At 49.5% G+C, this 17,741-nt stretch overlaps 1 protein-coding gene across 6 annotated transcripts in view; it reads right to left on the bottom strand.

Moving 5' to 3' along the window:
* Positions 1–17,735, bottom strand: part of DIDO1 (death inducer-obliterator 1) — a 49,003-nt gene extending 31,268 nt beyond the window's left edge. The window contains exon 1 of one of the 6 annotated variants that reach the window (XM_061436941.1): positions 17,648–17,735. The gene's annotated coding sequence lies outside the window, so the exon portion shown is untranslated. The other 5 variants (XM_061436940.1, XM_061436939.1, XM_061436946.1 and 2 more) reach the window with 5 other exon arrangements.
* Between the last annotated feature and the right edge of the window lie 6 nt (positions 17,736–17,741).

Below are 17,741 nucleotides of genomic sequence, written 5' to 3'. Positions count from 1 at the left end.
AGGCCCGGTGATATCCCTAAAACTTGAGGACCCCAAAGAGCATTTGCTCATGTGGGATGTGTATTTCCAAAATTAAACCTGAGAAAGACTTTCAGAATTGCAGACATTCCCTCATACCACAGTAAACCTTGACAAACTGCACTTCCCCAAAAAGCGGTTGTGACAGGAACCTGAAGCCACATCCGTACTCTGCACACGTTCCTAGGCTTACAGCCTAACTATATAAAACTGTTAAGGCACTCAGAGTGCATCTTGTGCCCATGTGCACACGTGCAGAGTCCACAGACTGGCATATCTCATTAGCCAGTATGAGACACACCTGCTAATGCCAGCGTCCATCTCCTGAAATGTTTTTCCTTACTGGGACAATCAAGCTCATGGTGGCAGATAAAAGCTTTTCAAAATTCTAATCTTCACTTAAGCTGGCATTTTTTCATCAGTAACAAATACTGTCCGTTGCTTTCTTCAAGACTCACACTGAGTATCTTTGAGGAAACACCTGCCACACACCCAGAAAATGCAGTCCAGCAGCAGTGTTCTGCGGGCACCTCTGTCCCCTTGGGGGCACGCTGCCAGGAACCTCTGTGCCAGTGGCGCATGCCCACTGGCGGGACCTGCTCACAAGGCTGTGAGCCTGGACAGGGTTTCCAAGCCTACCCTCCAAAAGGGTTTCGATACACACCACGAACATCTGTAACATGACATTTCTAGTTGCTTAAGGACACGCTGGATCCATGTCAAGCAGTCACATGTATTCACACTTTAGGGTCGGACGAGAACAAACACTTCCTTCCACAAAACTGGTCTAAAACCACGACTTAATTTTCCCTTCACGTTGTCCAACCCTTGAAAGATAAGCTGCCAGAAATGATTTTCTTAAGAACAAAAAACATGCTCCCCCAACAACGTGGGTGAAACTGGACTCTACAACCAGATACATCTGAAGGCTTGGCTTCTACAAACTTGCAACATGCAAGTAACCACATCTTGGTCATTTAAAGATGTTCAGGTCTATGAACTGAGGGTTTATTTCTCTGAGACACTTTAAGTTATAATATATAACTGCAGTGAAGCTCCTACTTTCACAGTACAACGACCAAACAGCTACATTTCTCAAGAAGGTAACAGGCAAGCACACACCTGCCCTGCCCTATGCTATGCTGTCACTTCAGTGGTGTCCAACTCTGTGTGACCCCATAGACGGCAGCCCACCAGGCTCCCCCATCACCGGGATTCTCCCGGCAAGAACACTGGAGTGGGTTGCCATTTCCTTCTCCAATGCATTAAAGTGAAAAGTGAAAGTGAAGTCGCTCAGTCGTGTCCGACTCCCAACGACCCCATGGACTGCAGCCTACCAGGCTCCTCCGTCCATGGGATTTTCCAGGTAAGAGTACTGGAGTGGGGTGCCATTGCCTTCTCTGTGCCCTGCCGTACCTGGCAGCAAAACAGGCTGGTCCTCAAAACCTCACAACCGCGAAATATTCCCAACTACAGCATTACCTCTGGAGAAGGCAATGGCACCCCTACTCCAGTACTCTTGCCTGGAAAATCCCATGGACGGAGGAGCCTGGTAGGTTGCAGTCCATGGGGTTGCAAAGAGTTGGACACGACTTCGAGACTTCACTTTCACTTTTCACTTTCATGCATTGGAGAAGGAAATGGCAACCCACTCCAGTGTTCTTGCCTGGAGAGTTCCAGGGACAGGGGAGCCTGGTGGGCTGCCGTCTATGGGGTCGCACAGAGTCGGACACGACTGAAGCGACTTAGCAGCAGCAGCAGCACGGCATTACCTCATTACTCTGGGCTGTGCTAACTCACTTTACAGTTCTGCCAGGTGAGGCCAAGGTTCACAGCTACTGAGATTTCATATTAAGGGTCTTCCGTCTCTGACTAATTCTGTGCTGTGGGTGAAGAGGGACTGAGAAGATGCTGAAAGTTCTTTACCTACCAGGAAAAAAAGAGGCAAGCTTTCCCAATTAAAGCCCCTTTCACTATTCCGTTTTTACTAACAGAGCAGTCACTACTGACGGCTTGTCCGGGAATTTCAGATGATGGGAAACACCCTGAAGGGTGGGTGTCCTCTGACCACGGGTGACCCCACACTCATCCTGACTCGAATGTACAGATGACACTTCAGTCCTTCAGGAGCCCCATCAGGATAACCCTGAGTTTACTAAAATTACCCTGAATCAAAGGTGCCTGCAGCACAATAAGCTTCTCAAGAGGTAATTGCAGAGGGAAATCTAGGAACAACCCTGCTGTTTAACATTTCTGAGGTGTTTTTGCTTTACAGGTATGCGGAGACAAAACCCAAAACTTTTTGCTTAAAAACTCGCTTGGACTGACGTCTGCCCCGGCCAAGCTCTAGCGAGGTCAGGCCCCCAGCGCCCTGTGTACAGGTGGCAGCGGCTGCTCCAGCGTCTCTCCCCAGTTTTTAGTGAAAACACAGGCTTGTGACCGGATAAGCCACCTGAACATGTCGGGGTCACAGAGGAAACGAAGCCCCCCGTCCTCCACAGAGCCCTGCCACCGCAGACAAGCTCCTGTAGTGGTCTGCACATCTGCACCCCTGAGCCTTCACAGATGGGGTGACTGGCTTGGCAAGAGGCCCCAGAGCTCACCCATGGCCCTGCCACCAGGATCGAACTGCCCCGGCACCCTGACCCCAGGCCTCCCATCCCCGGAGCTGCGGAAAATCAAGTCCACTGTGTAAAACCCCTCAGTCTAGGTCTCTGTCACAGCAGCTCCCTCTTGCCTCCCAGGGAACAGGAAAACATGGCTTCAAACACTGGTCAAGGGAACCTGAACCCTATACCCTGGGGGCTGGTGCTTGTAAGGCCATTGCTAGGGTCTTAGGGACCCTCTGAACTGCACAGGCTCTTATCCTTACTGAGTCTGCAGGATGAGGTGAGTTTGGCCACCACTAAATGCCCAGGACAGCACTGGGATGGGGTCCCAAATGGGCGCCACGTCTCCCCTTCCCCAACCAAGACAGAGGGCAACAGTGACTGTGTGGTCACAGCCGGGACCTGGACATGGAAAGTACCTCCCAGAACAGCCATCCGTGCAGGCATCCCAGCAGCTGCTTCCCTAGCATCTCCAAGTCCCATGGCTGTTAACACAGAACCTTGACCCTCCAGCTCCCCACTGCCTGCCCTATTGCTTTTGTATCTACAATGGTCCATCTGGGTCCCGAGTGCATCTGGGTTGGCTACTCCCATGGCAGGGGCAAGATCCCACATCACCCACAGTGCCCACTGCAAGCCCTGACTGTCTCATGGTGGCAAGAGCTGCTAGTTAGGGTCCAGTGGGAGGCTGTGGGTAAGGAGAGGACATCGTACAGTAAAGGCTAAACACCCTCAGGTCAAAAGACCTCTGAGACCTCTTCATCCAGCAGGCACCTTCGCCACACTCCAAGCCTCTCATTCCAGGCGGCACACTGCGAGGGAGACGTGTGCACTGAACCCTCCTCACTGGGGACGGCAAACTGGCCATATTCCACTCCTTTCCCCCAAAGCAAGGAAAGGGTTGAGACGCCCACATTCAAAGACACTGCCTATCTTCTTAACAGTAATCCATTTCCCAGGTGTTAAAGTTCTGGACAACTGTCTTTTTCAATTTTCATTTCTCAACAAGAGCATTTCTAATCATGATCTAGGCAGAGGTTCTCAAAGTGTGGCCCCCGGACCTTCTAGCTGGCCTCCAAGGTCAAAGCATTTGTACAAAACTACTTAGCAAAGTGACTAAATAATAACATGGAAGTGTTTTGTGACCTTTCAGGGGCAGGGTAGTTTTTCAGAAGCTAAATGATGTTGGTGTGATGATAGCTGGAATGCAGAAGCAGGCAGGAGAATCTGGCTACTGTTGCCCTGCCTAAGTCAGACACTTAAAACCCCAAGCCACCTTTCTCCTTAAGCTATTTCTTATCTTGGAACATAGTTTCCATAGAGTGTTACTTATGTTAATATGCAGGTGTTTGCTATTATTTCTAAGTGAGTAAGTAAACTTAATGTCTCATTTTTAATGCCAACCATGGGAAATATCAATAGATAAAACAGAAACAAAAGCCCTTGGGGTCCTTGTTCATTTCAGGTATAAAGGGGTCAGTCTGAGAAAAGACAGCACAGACTTGACATGAAGGGTGATGTCAGATGGCTGTAAGACTGCAGGGCCCTGACAGTGAGGCTCAGGACGCCACCTTTCCAGGAAGACAAGGAGGCACTGATCATGAAGCTGCAGCATTCGGAGGGACTGCCGCCCACATCCAAAGAGAAGTGATTGGGGAGAAACAAAGCTTGCCCTCTCACAAGCATCTGCTTCCCGAGTGCAGCTGCAACTCATGCCACAGGCCATGGAGCAAGCACGATGCTTGGAGACCGCGGACACGCAAAGTCCAGACCCACACTGTACACTTCAGCTGGAATTGTCCTCTTTCTCTGAGATTAGCAGAGGCCAATGTCTAGGTCTGGGGGGGGCAGTGGGGAAGGCCCAAGCTTAAATAAAACGGTTATAAAATAAACAACAGGACTGTCCTACTGATTTTTACAGATCCACACAGAGCTGAACTTGATGCAACTCCCCACAGCTGCCACTGCTGCCTGGGCGGGAGATGTGCTGAGGAGAGCACCTTACTACTGGAATACCTTGTGAAAGGGTCAAGTCTTTTTAAATTACAACCTAAAGAGCCAAGGGTAGCGCTGTACTAGCCTGTCTAAATGGGGCATCTCAGAGGGACCACTCCCCCTGGTGCAACTGAGCATCCCCGGTTCTGACCAAGGGAGCCAGCAGTGTCCACCCTCAATGACCACAGCATGACCCTCCCACGTTAATGCCTAAGTCCGAGGGTGTCCCAGACTTCAACCCCAGCTGCAAACCTAACAGCTAGGCACTCTACCCAGGTATATGGAGATGACCATGACCTCCGTTTCCTAACAAGATACCTGAAACGACACAGCATCAAGTACCAGTCAGTGTAGGATAAATGGCAAGTTTATGAAAACGACAATGTCTGCTTGTGAGTGGCTGGGAAAACAGGCCCTCGTGAACAGTCTGTGAACATTTATCAAGGGCCCCCCAGTGCTCCACACAGAGCAGGCAGCATCTCTATTCCCCGCGGGGGTGGCTGCTTCACTGTGACCTGGTAGAGAGAACTAGGCGAGAGCAGGTGTGTTTATGGGGTGCTCCCAGCATGGACACAAATCTATGACCATCACCAGGAGACCGGTTTGAAAGAAATCCAGAAACATCCAAGTGATGGTGTTCTCTAGTAAGATTGTAATGAGAGCAGGATGAACTCTAGAGCCCCTGCCATGGAACGAGCCCCACGCCCGAGTGGAACAGGAGGTTACATCCAGTTCACAGCACATCCTGCCTACCCCCCATTCCCCAAACCAAGCTCACAAACATGTCCACAGCTGTAACTGGGCTTCCAGAGGCTGCTACTTTCTGGGGTTTCTGCTTTCTTTATATTCTGTATATTGTCTTGTTTTCTATGTATAAATTTATTTTTGCAACCCAAACACAGTACAGCTGTCTTTATACTGGGGGAGGCCCCATTTACCTTCCTGTTGTAAAGTATATTAAATATCACTTACACATCTGCATCAGCATATGAAAAACAAAACCATAGCACCTGATACCCATGAGAGAAACAGCTGCTTTACAAATTGGGCTCCCAACCTGCCCACAGCTGAAAACCCACATATAACTCATATTCGGCCTCTGTGAATGCAGACTGTGCAGTACTGTAGTACTTACTGCTTAAAAACAGGCTCTATGCGAGTGGACCTGGACAGGTCAAATCTGTGTTGCTGAAGGGTCAATTACACGACTCAGAAAGAGGAAAAGACTAAGAGTCGCCATGCTGTGCTGTGTGCTTAGTTGCTCAGTCACATCCAAGTCTTGGCGACCCCACGGACTATAGCCATACAAAACAGTAATCCACTTCTGGACATACAGCTGGAGAAAACTCTAACTCAAAAAGATACACGCACTCCAAAGTTCACCGCGGCACTATTCACAAGAGCTGAGACACAGAGACAACCTAAATATCCACCAACAGATGACTGGATAATGCAGATGTGGTATATGTATGTAACAGAATATTATCAGCCATAAAAAAGAATGAAATAATGCCATTTACAGCAACACGGATGGGCCCAGAGATTATCATAGTAAGTCAGAGAAAAACTATTTACAAAACAGCAAAACAGACATAGAAAACAAAGTTATGGTTACCAGAGGGGAAGTGCATGCTTGGGTAGGAGGATAAATCAGAAGTTTAGGGGAAAAAAAAGAGGCCTGAGCAAGAGACTCCAGGAAGTGTGAACACTTCACATCAAGTGAGGACTGTCTGGCCTATCCACTCCCAATTAGTATGTGTCCATTAACTGTTAATCGTGGAGATTCTGCAGTGGAATTAACACACATTATTTGATGCTGGCCATAAATAGCGTCATGTTAGGTACCCACTGTTAAAGATGCCACCGTTTAAATAAGAAGTGCACAAAGGACTGTTTAAGGAAAGTTTTCTTAAAAGGATTCTCAAGGCCACCAGGTGTATGAGAAATCAGTCTGCTCTTGGACACAGTGCCAACTTCAGGGACCCAAGGACAAAGTGAGTCAGCCTGTGAAAAACTCAACCCTGGCTCTCAGGAGCCAAGTGGAAGTCACCAGGGATCTTGGGACAACTGTGTACAAAAGGGAAAACATGTCCTGTTAACAGGAATATAAAACAACCAGGACCTGGAACATCTGAAAACACATACGAAAGAGACCCAGCCTGTGGGTTGCCTGGGAAGGGGCCCAGAGCCTCTAAGGCCTCTGTGGTCATAGAAAGACTTACAGTGTCAACAGCAGGTCCCACAACTCCAGTCATAAAGAAGATGGGATCCCAAGTCCCACTCTAATCCATCCTCTCCTCAACCTGAAGACAAATCCCACCCTCATGAAGGCCCACCTGAAGCACTGGGCACCATGTCCAAGCCCCATGACACACTTCCTCAACAAGCCATTGTGATGTTCACACAGGCGTGTGTGCTGTGAGGGGCATGGCTGGCCAGAAAGCAAAGGTCACTGCGGGAACTAGCAGATGGTAAGGGGAACAGCCAACTGCACAACTTTTAATTTGTGCCCTTTCTTATCAGCACATAATTCACTTCACTTGAAACAGCCTGAATAATCAAATACTAATAAAGGACAGTTCTTGGTGGAAAATCAGAACTAAGTTAAAGATATACCTTATTCCTAAACTCATTGCTAAAATAAGCCTGCAAGAACACAACCAACTAGGAAACAAGGCTTAGCAAGTGCGTTAGGCAAGGAGTTTCACAACAGGGTTGGGGCTGGGTCTCCATAGCTAACCCTTGACACATCTATGCCATGTTAAAGTGGGCCAGTCATACAGATGGTTATGTCTATGCATCAACCCCAAGTGCCAAAAAGGGCCCCAGGCTCCAGGTTATGTGGCTGGCAATCCTCATAGGTCCCTGTTACAAGTCTCCAGGCCTGAGAAGGCCACCCTTCTGGTCTCTGCTACAGCCAGGGTGCTTGGCACACAGGATGCAATAAATATTTGTTGAATACAATGAGAAGTCTTCCTAAAGGTCACAGATCGTATTTCCTTAAAGTCTCCAGTTAAAGCACCTTCCTTGGAAGCACGTTGAAACCAGAACTACATAGCTCTGAGGAAATCAAAGAACATTTGTCTGGGGTTGGCCCAAAGGCCCAGTTAGAACCCAGGTATTCCATCCTGGGCAAGCTCTTTACAGGTGCTTCAGCTTCTGGGAGGTTAGAACAGGTACAGAGCATCATAGTCACTGAAACGAATGAGCACACATACAGTGCTCAGAACAGGGTCAGCCTGGGTGGACTGCCCACTGTGAACTGTTGCCAAATGGAGGCTCAGCCTCCCCCATACCAACGAACACTACAATGAGGTATGTGAACACATAAACACACTGAAAAGATCTTAACATCTGCCTTTCCTTCCTGCAAAATCCCCAAGATCATGAGGCTCAAATCTCATTCTATCAAGTATACAAATTACACGGATGTTACCTAAGGCCAACACACGAATTAAACAGTATCTTCAATTTCACTCACATGCTGTTGTTGTAAGGTCCCATCTCTAAGCTCATTAATTGGAGTGCTGGATTCAGAGCAGAAAACCTGCCCTGACCTCCAGGGTTTCCCAAGAAATAACAGAGAGAAAGCAAACGAGGGCGTGGGATCAGGACCCAGAGGCCTAAGCCAGAAAAGGGATGGCAGGGCACATCTCCCGGGAAGCTGAAAGTTACCTCTTTCTACTGTGAGGTCGACCAGAGCATAAAATACAACATAAATTTGAATCTTACATCAAATCGACAAGTGACGCAATAAAAGCTAAAAATCTGCATTTTACGGCTAGGCACATACTCTTTCAAAAAATGAAACCAATTTTCTGAAAGTCTTTTTCGTTGTTCTCTACTTCCGACAGCATCAAATACCACATAACTATCCTAATGTCATCCTTTACAAGAGTAGTCGACTAGAAACAAGCGAAACAAAAGCGACAAAAACCACACTTTAGGGTGAAAAAAAAAAAAAAGACCGACAGGGAAACTTCACCTCCTTTAAGATGTCTAGAGAAACTACTCTGGTTAAAAAAAAAAAAAGGGTGGTGGGGAGGGGGGAATTCAACCCTATGTTACACAATTAAGGCAGAATCATTTCCATGTACCAGCAGCTAGACCAGGAACTTCTAGGAAAAAAGCATCGCCCCGCTCTAGGGTCACCCCGCTGCGGGTCACCGGGCGGCGTCCTGCTGGCGCACTTCAATCCGTTTCGACCACGATCCGGCGCCTCGAACACTCCCGCAGCGAGCGGACCGGGCCCGGCCCCTCGGAGTGGACCCTATTCAGCAGGCCGGCGCCCTCCGCCCCCCTGCAGCCCACTGTCCGCGCGGCCCTCCCTTCCCCCTCCCCGCGGCCGCCGCCATCTTCTCCGCTCGGCGGAGCGCGGCCGGGCGCGGGCCCGGCAGCGCCAGGCTGGCTGGCCTCCGGGCCGGCCATCCCCGCCCGTCCCACGCGGTCCCGCGGGCGGCCGCCCCTACGCCCAGCGCCCCGGCCGCCACTCACCGTGGGCCGCAAGCCTCCAGGGTTTCGCAGCCATTTCCTCCGAGCGCCGCGGAGTGGGCGGGCGGGGTTGGCGCCGGCCACCGAGACGCGTGAGGTAGAGGGGCCGCCCGCGCTCTCAGTGGAGGGAAGACGCTGGCCACCGAGACGCCGGGGGTAGACGGGCCGGCCGCAACCCGAGCAGCGCCCCGGCGCGGCGGGCGGAAGGAGGAGCCCGGCCCAGGCCCAGTCCCTGCCCTGCGCCGCACAGTGGCCGAGTCCAAGGGCCAAGGCTGGCAGTGTAGGCGGCGCGGCTCCCGTCGGCCACCCTGGGCCCAGTTTGTGGCAGAAAAGGCAGGCACCCGGACGCAGAAGCAAGGCGCCGCGTTCCTTTCCCGCCGGACTGCGTTCCCAGCTTCTCTGGACTCGAGCCCGCTCCCTACCGAGCCAACCAGCTCAGCGCCGGGGCAGTTCCAGTCTCAGCGCACACAACCGGGCACACCTGCCTACGGGGGCTGCAAGGAAAGGGATCTGACAAATGATAACCCTCCACCTGGATTTTCTTCACTCAGTGCTGACTAGTATCAATTAACACCCCAGTACCTGTGCGTGCTTAGTCGCGTTGGACTCTGCAACCGCATGGACTGCAGCCCGCTAGGCTCTTCTGTTCATGGGGATTCTCTAGTCAAGAATACTGGAGTCAGTTGCCATGCTCTCCTCCAGGGGCTCTTCCCAACCCAGGGATCAAACCCAGGTCTCCAACATTGCAGGCGGATTCTTTACCGTCTTAGCCACAAAGGAAGCCCCCCCCCCGCACCTGCCCCTCCCCAAATACTCAACAAGCAGACCTCAGAGGGGAAACACCTGCTACCTTGGGACGCTGGACCCAGGACAGTAACTCCTTGGCTGAAGGCCTTTTGTCTCCATCACTGCCTCTACAGGTCCCTTATTCCACATTCCTTAAAAGCAGGAACCTCTCAGCAAAAAGTGCCCTGTGTGTAGTAAAGCTGTGCGTGCCCAAGACCCTACAGAGGGCTGCCAGGTGCTTCTGTAGGGGAGCACTAGGGGCCTGGGAGCAGGTGTGCTTCTAAACAAACATCTGGAAAGACCACACAGCCTGCCAGGCTCTCAGAAAATGCCCCTTTTCTTCAAAGAATTCCAACACAATTTGTTTCTGTTGGTGTGATTCCATTAGGACCAACCACTTCCATGGAATCTTGCAGACTAACTTCATACTCCAACATCTTGACCGTCTTCAGGTTTGTCCCAGATAAGTGTAGTGAGAAGTTCAGAAACATGACAGATTAAGTGGAAACTGGCTTGAACCAGGAGTATGATCTTGGGCAAGCTCTTTGTTGAATGGGACTCATATGCTGGGGTGCAGGCGAAGCTCCCTGCAAAAGGCTCCCTAAATGGGAGCTGGAATGGGGAAACCCCACCCAACCTCTCTGGCTGAAAATCTTTACATGAAGCAAACCCAGCAGCAACGTCTTTCTAGGTGAGATTTTTTTTTTTTTCCAATCTGTGTTGTCTTTTCACTTTTTAAAAAAAATTAATTATTTTAATTGGAGGCTGATTACAATATTGTAGTGGTTTTTGCCATACACTGACATGAATCAGCCATGGGTGTACATGTGTTCCCCATCCTGAACCCCCCTCCCACCTCCCTCTCCGTCCCATCCCTCAGGGTCATCCCAGTGCACCAGCCCTGAGCACCCTGTCTCATGCATCGAATCTGGACTGGCGATCTATTTCACATATGATTATATACGTTTCAATGCTAATCTCTTAAATCATCCCACCCTCGCCTTCTCCCAGAGTCCAAAAGTCTGTTCTTTACATCTGTGTCTCTTTTTAACTTGTGTGCGGCTTCAGGAGGGCACTGGGTCCTGTGAATGACATGGAAGATGGGGCTGCCGATGGAACAGGAGGAAGCTCTGGGCAGAAAGCTCAGGGGACAGAAAGAAGACCCCAACAGGAAGCCCCACCTGTGCCACTACAGTACTTGGGTTGGGGATGGCAGCTCAAGTGGGCACTCGGGCAGCAAAGGAAAGGAAACTGCACCTCCCCACCTACCCCTGCAACTGGCCTCCCTTTCTAACCTCCCAGTGGGAGCTGGTCGTGACCATGGGCTACAAGGTTCAGAGGCATCTGCCATCTGCGGGAGGACTCAGGCCCTTGTCCTTCTACAACCTCTTCAGGTAATTCAGTTCATCTACTGTCACTCCTCACAGGAGCTGCTCTTCCCTGGTGCAAAAGGCATTTCTAGAACTGCAGTTTGGGTACTTTTCGTTGACATCTACTAGCTAAGAAGGGGCTGCTTCCCTGGTGACTCAGATGGTGAGAAATCTACCTGACATGCAGGAGGTCTGGGTTTGATCCCTAGGTCGGGAAGATCCCCTGGAGAAGGGAATGGCAACCCACTTCAGTATTCTTGTCTGGAGAATCCCATGGACAGAGGAGCCTGGCGGGCTGCAGTCCACGGGGCAGCACAGGGCTGAACAACGAACACTTTCACTTTCACTGCACTTTCAGCTAGGGAATACCTTCTCCTAACAAACTTACTTTAACAGCTAAACCCAGAGGAACAAACAGGTTTAAAAGGAGTCTCCAATTGACTCAAATACCCCAAATACACAAATAAAAATCCTGAAGTTCAGGGAACTGACAACAACAGTGGTTCAGAGGTTAGGAAGCTACGCAAGCTCCCAGGCCTCAAGGGGTTTCAGTCTTTGAGGAAAAATATGGGAAAAGTACGACTGATGCATCCTCCATATGTGTGGACACCAGGTCCTGCCACAAACACCCACGAACAATTCTGAGGAAATTTATGAAGGCGGAAAAGCACAACTGGAAGAGTCAGGATTCCTTTTTAGAAGACCGCTTCCTGGTGTTCGGCCTTCTCTCACCCCCGAGTTAAAGCCCACTGGAAAGCAGGGTCCTGAGCAAAGCACCCCATCTCCTGGTGGTCAAGTGCAACCCTGAGAGACAAGGTAAAGTTTGTCAAGACCCTCTCCAAGGACAATTTAAAACCAGATGAGGCAGCAGCCAAGTCGCTTTATTGTTACTCTTGTTCAGAACTCAAGGATGAACAGGCTAGCACCCACCCTGCAGGCAGGCCAAGAAGGGGTCAGGAAGTCGGGGTCAATGGTAGGGCCACTGCCTGGCCCTGGGGCAAGGTCCCCAGTGAATCTGGACCCAAACTCAGACCCAGGTCTGGGCTGGAGGGGAGAAGAGAGGAAACCAAGAGCCAAAGTCACGGTGGGACCCCCTTAGCTCCTCCTCCCTGGCCTTGGTCACCACTGGGTGTCTTTGAATAGCTAACATGTGCCCTCTAACCCCAGGGGCCATGGGCTGCAAGGCTAAGACTTCAGAACAACGCTGCTTACTCCTACCTTTCAGGATGGCTCCTGATACTAAGACTACTTTCCCCGTAAATTTAGTGAAAAGTAAATAGCTAACTTAAGAAGAAATATTTTAATAAGTATGAGACATAAGAACCGTATTTCCTTGCTGGCTAGTTTCATCTCAAGTCTCTAAAAGAACACACCAAATAAAAAAGCCAGAAAAATCAACTCCTATCAGAGAAAAGCAGTTTTGACAGAAAAGCAGTTTAAGTGTAAAGCGGACACAAGCACGTGGCGTGCTGCCTCCACCACACTGTGCCTAGATTCTGCATTTCCTCACTAGCTCGTCCATCACACCACAAGGGCAGGTGACAAAGGAGAAAGGCGAAACAGGCCCACAGATCTGAACCGAATTCCGAAGGTGGCTGGTAAGCAGGAACAGGAACCTCCCTCCACAGGGTGGGAGGGGATGGTCAACTGAGACAAGGAAGGTCCCAGAGCAGGGCCACAGCCGCTAGTCCTCAGACGCAAGTATGCATCGACAAATAACTCTTGTTTTTTAGTCACTAAGTCGCATCTGACACGACCCCATAGACTGTTGCAACCCCATAGACTGTAGACTGACAGGCTCCTCTGTCCACGCGATTTTCCAGGCAAGAATTACTGGACCTGGTTGCCATTTCCTTCTCCAGGGGATCTTCCTGACCAGGGATTGAATTGGTCTTCTGCACTGCAGATAGATTCTTTACCTTTGAGTCACCAGGGAAGCCCTAAGTAACTGTACTGGCTACATTTTAAGAGATTATTTTTTCCAAAATTGAAATACTTGAAAAGTGAAAGATTCACTAAAATCAGGTCTAACAGTGGCTTTTTGGATTTGTCCAAAAGAGGAAAAAAAAAAACAACCATGTAATTTCCTGTGCTTGCCTGGATCACAGAAACAAAATGGTGAAGTGAGAAAAGTGTATTTGAAGGAAATCTCAACAAGAATAATACAAGTCGAGCTATTAGGAAATTGCAAAAGGATACCCAACAGGTTTTATTCTGAAATTTCAACAAATCAATATAGGAGACCAAGAATGTTGCCTTTTACAACTATACAGAAAAACAAAAAATCTTGGGATTCTGTCAGCATACAAAAGTTCCTCTCATTCCAATGGAAAGTAAAAGCATTTAAAGAGTAAACATAAGAGGCTTTTAAAGTCAAAAAAAGAAAAAACAAAATTTGGCAAGTGTTTTTAAAAAGGAACACATGGTTATCAGTTGAAACAATGGCTCATCTTTATTCAGTGTTCTATCTCCCATATCAGACGTCCGATCACAACTGGGCTAATGCAAAAACAAAACAACCAAAACCAAACAAAAACAAGAAACCCCTTAAAGCATATACAGATAATTTTCAATAGCTGTGCACATATACGTTATTAGGCGTTTATATACACACGTGCACGTGTCTGTATCTATAACCAATGTACTTATCAAAGCCCTCTCCAGGCAAGAGGGAAGGGAATGGAGAGTTTCAGCAGAGACGGTCTGCAGCCCACTGCCTGGACAGGGTAGGTAAACTGCCACTTGAGCTTGCTGCCCGTGCCCCGCTGTCCAGCCCAGGCCATGTGTTTTAGGTAACACCTTGCTGGACAGTTTATGTTACGTCCTCTGCAGGAATTAAAAACTCAAGAAAAATATTACTCTACCCATCCAAAGAAACGTATGACATAACCAGTGCTTGCTGGTTTAGTGGTATAATCCAGAAAGGGAAATACAGTCCAGCAGGGAGGGGGAGGGCGACCATCTCAGACCCCACGACACATGCTTCACAGGGTCTTCATTCAGCTAATTCATCTGGATACATGCAGCAGAACTAAAGCGTAAAAACAGTCTTCCTTACTCCTTCCAACAGCTTCAGGATCAATCTGAGAAGACCCTGAGTAAAGTCAAGGCTATGGCACTTGACCTTTGAGTGAACTCCGGGAGTTGGTGATGGACAGGGAGGACTGGCGTGCTGCAATTCACGGGGTCGCAAAGAGTCGGACACGACTGAGCGACTGAACTGAACTGAGTGGTAAGGACATCTAGCCATTACTGGTTAGATAGCATCACCAACTCAAAGGACAGGAATTTGAGAAAACTTTGGGAGATGGTGGAGAACAGAGGAGCCTGGTGTGCTGCAGTCCATGAGGTCAACAAGTGTAAGACATGATTTAGCAACTCAACGACAACAAGAACCGGTAACAATTCTGAGCAGCAATGTCCAATCAGCTTATGCCTGACCCTGAAGAAACAGGTCTAATTTGCCAAATTCCCTGGAAAGCAGGGCTCCAGCATTCAGGCGTTTGACTTCATGCTTTGAGGGTTTGACAGTAAGACAGAAACACCCTCTAAAACACTGCGGTTCTGTAAACTGTGCCTGACACCTGGTTGCTGAATAGTCCAGGGTTTGATTAAAGGAGGCGCTGTGTATTTTATTATCAAAACACATTTCATTTTAAAGTAATTCTTGCATGCTCCTTTAAAACTAATAAACCTTAACAACTCTCCTTAAAAACTCCACACTGTTCTCCATAGTGGCTGTACTAGTTTGCATTCCCACCAACAGTGTAAGAGGGTTCCCTTTTCTCCACACCCTCTCCAACATTTATTATTTGTAGGCTTTTGGATCTCAGCCATTCTGACTGGTGTGAAATGGTACCGCATAGTAGTCTTGATTTGCATTTCTCTGATAATGAGTGATGTTGAGCATCTTTTCATGTGTTTGTTAGCCATCTGTATGTCTTCTTTGGAGAAATGTCTATTTAGTTCTTAACAATAACCCTGTGTACGAGACAGCAAAAGAGACACTGATGTATGGAACAGTCTTATGGACTCTGTGGGAGAGGGAGAGGGTGGGAAGATTTGGGAGAATGGCATTGAAACATGTAAAATATCATGTATGAAACGAGATGCCAGTCCAGGTTCAATGCAAGATACTGGATGCTTGGGGCTAGTGCACTGGGACGACCCAGAGGGATGGTATGGGGAGGGAGGAGGGTTCAGGATGGGGAGCACATGTATACCTGTGATGGATTCATTTTGATATTTGGCAAAACTAATACAATTATGTAAAGTTTAAAAATAAAATAAAATTTTAAAAAAATAAATAAAATATTCCAGACATGGGTATACAGATGAAAAAAAAAAAAAAAAAACTGCTCAATTTCCCTGGTGGTCCAGAGGCTAAGAATCTGTCTGCCAATGCAGGGGACACCAGTTCGATCCCTGATCTGGGAAGACCCCGCATGTCTCAGGGCAACTAAGCCTGTGCACTACAGAGCCCGCACTCTGCAAGAAGAGAAGCCACTGAAATGAAAACCCTGCACACCTCAACTAGGGAAAACCTTCACGAAGCCAGAAATTAATCATTTTTTTTTTAAATAAGGGACTGCTGATCTGTGTGATTCAGTGCCATTCTCAACTTCTTCCTCTGCTCTCACTCCGCCCGGACCCGTTTCCCGTCCTTTGTCCATATCTACTGAGACAGCTTTTAGCGAAGGTCTTCACCCTCACTCACTCATCTGTTCCTCCACGTTCTCAACAAGTATCTATGGAACCCCTGCCACGTACTAAAAGTTTCAGCTCTTGTGAGGGTCACATGTTGGTGGAGAACTGTGACACTATCAGGCATCAGCGACATAGAACGGTGTGCTGAAGGCAACGAAGGGATCGTTTACGGACCAGGGGAACACAAAGCGGTGGACGACACCCTACTTGCTGGGATGGTGTTCCCACTCCTAGGCACTGGCCTAGGAGTGTTGCACACAGACCCATCTCCTGAGAGCCCAGAGGAAGGGCAGGGTGCTGAGGCTGGCTTTCAGCTATGCTCACTCTGCACAGACAAGTGGGGAGTCGCTGATGGGTGTGAAGAGGGGGCCAGGGACAAGAGAGATGACCCTGGCTGCTGTATGGGCTTCAATAGGAAGCCAGTATCTGGACAGAATTAAAGCAGAGCAAGACCACTTCTGGGGGTGAGGGGCCATTAACCTATGACCCGCAGAGCAGGCGCAGCTGAACCTTCTTTAGGCTGGAACACCCTAGCTCTTTAGGGCACCGGATTTGTTCTTGTGCCCCCTTGAAAAGAATTTTAAAAATCTGCACCCCTCGCCCACTGTAAAGCTGGTGTGTAAAGTTATTCAGAGGATTAAGTGCTTGAAAAGGATGTAATTGCAGACACACTGTATTTGCATTTTAAATAGATTAGGACCAAAGCTTTGGACTTGCAGATTTAGCTCAGTTCACTAAAGAGAAATATCCACCATTAGTCGTCTTTGTCTAATCTGTTTACCAAATTGCACTTACTTTCTGCAACAAGTCCCACTGCATTTCCACGCAATCACATGAAACCATCTAACTCTGACTTTTAACAGGAAGACATTGGAGTTCATTGGATTCTAAAATCTTTTAACTTGACTCTCCAGCAACTGGAAAACGGGAACGACAGAGGACGAGATGGATGGCATCACCGACTCGACGGACAGGAGTTTGGGCAAGCTCCGGGAGTTGGTGATGGACAGGGAAGCCTGGCATGCTGCATTCCACAGGGTCGCAAAGAGTCGGAAACGACTGAGCGACAGAACTGAACTGACCTGGAAAACGAGACCTTGCTCTGACATAATCTGTACTCTTTTCCCGTGGACTCACAATAATAACCGAATAAAAGCGTGAATGTCTTCCTGCGCCTCCGCGACCCCAGCCGCAGGGCAGGAAGACCCTCCTCGAGCAGCGGCCGCAGTACCTCGAAGCCCCAGGTGCACAGGCCTGCGGTCCCCGCCCAACCTGAGCGCGGATTCTGAACCACGGGCGGGAAAGACCACCGGGCCCGTGGGAGGTTCTCTGAGGGCAGGTCTGGCCCTGTAGACTTGTTCTGGAGCGAGCTGGTGTGCGCTCTCCGCCGCGGTCGCGTGCCCCAGAGCCCACCCCAACCGTCGGAACCGAGAGCTCCCGCCGTCCGCGCTCGGGCGGCTCCTCCCGGGCCTGCGCGAAGGCAGGCACCGGGTCGGCAAGGTCCCCTCCTCGGGGCTGCGCGGAGCACCGGCGCCTGTACCCCCTCCCCGCCCCATGCCCTCGGGCTTACACAAACGACGGGAAGGACGCTGGGACCTTCGCCTCAGTCTAGATGTCGCCGTCTCGGCGCGAAGTTACCCTATAACGACGCCTCCACGGCGGCCATCTTACCCAGAGGCAGCCGATGCCTTTTGACTCTCGCGCCAATCCGTAGAGCGAAGGAGCCGTGAAAGGAGTTCTGCGCAAGGACGGAAGCTGGAGTCCC

The sequence above is a fragment of the Bos javanicus genome, chromosome 13 (genome assembly GCF_032452875.1).
Source record: "Bos javanicus breed banteng chromosome 13, ARS-OSU_banteng_1.0, whole genome shotgun sequence".
NCBI lineage: Eukaryota > Metazoa > Chordata > Mammalia > Artiodactyla > Bovidae > Bos > Bos javanicus.
Note: the sequence above shows the minus strand (reverse complement) of the source record. Positions and strands in the feature narration are given on the sequence as shown.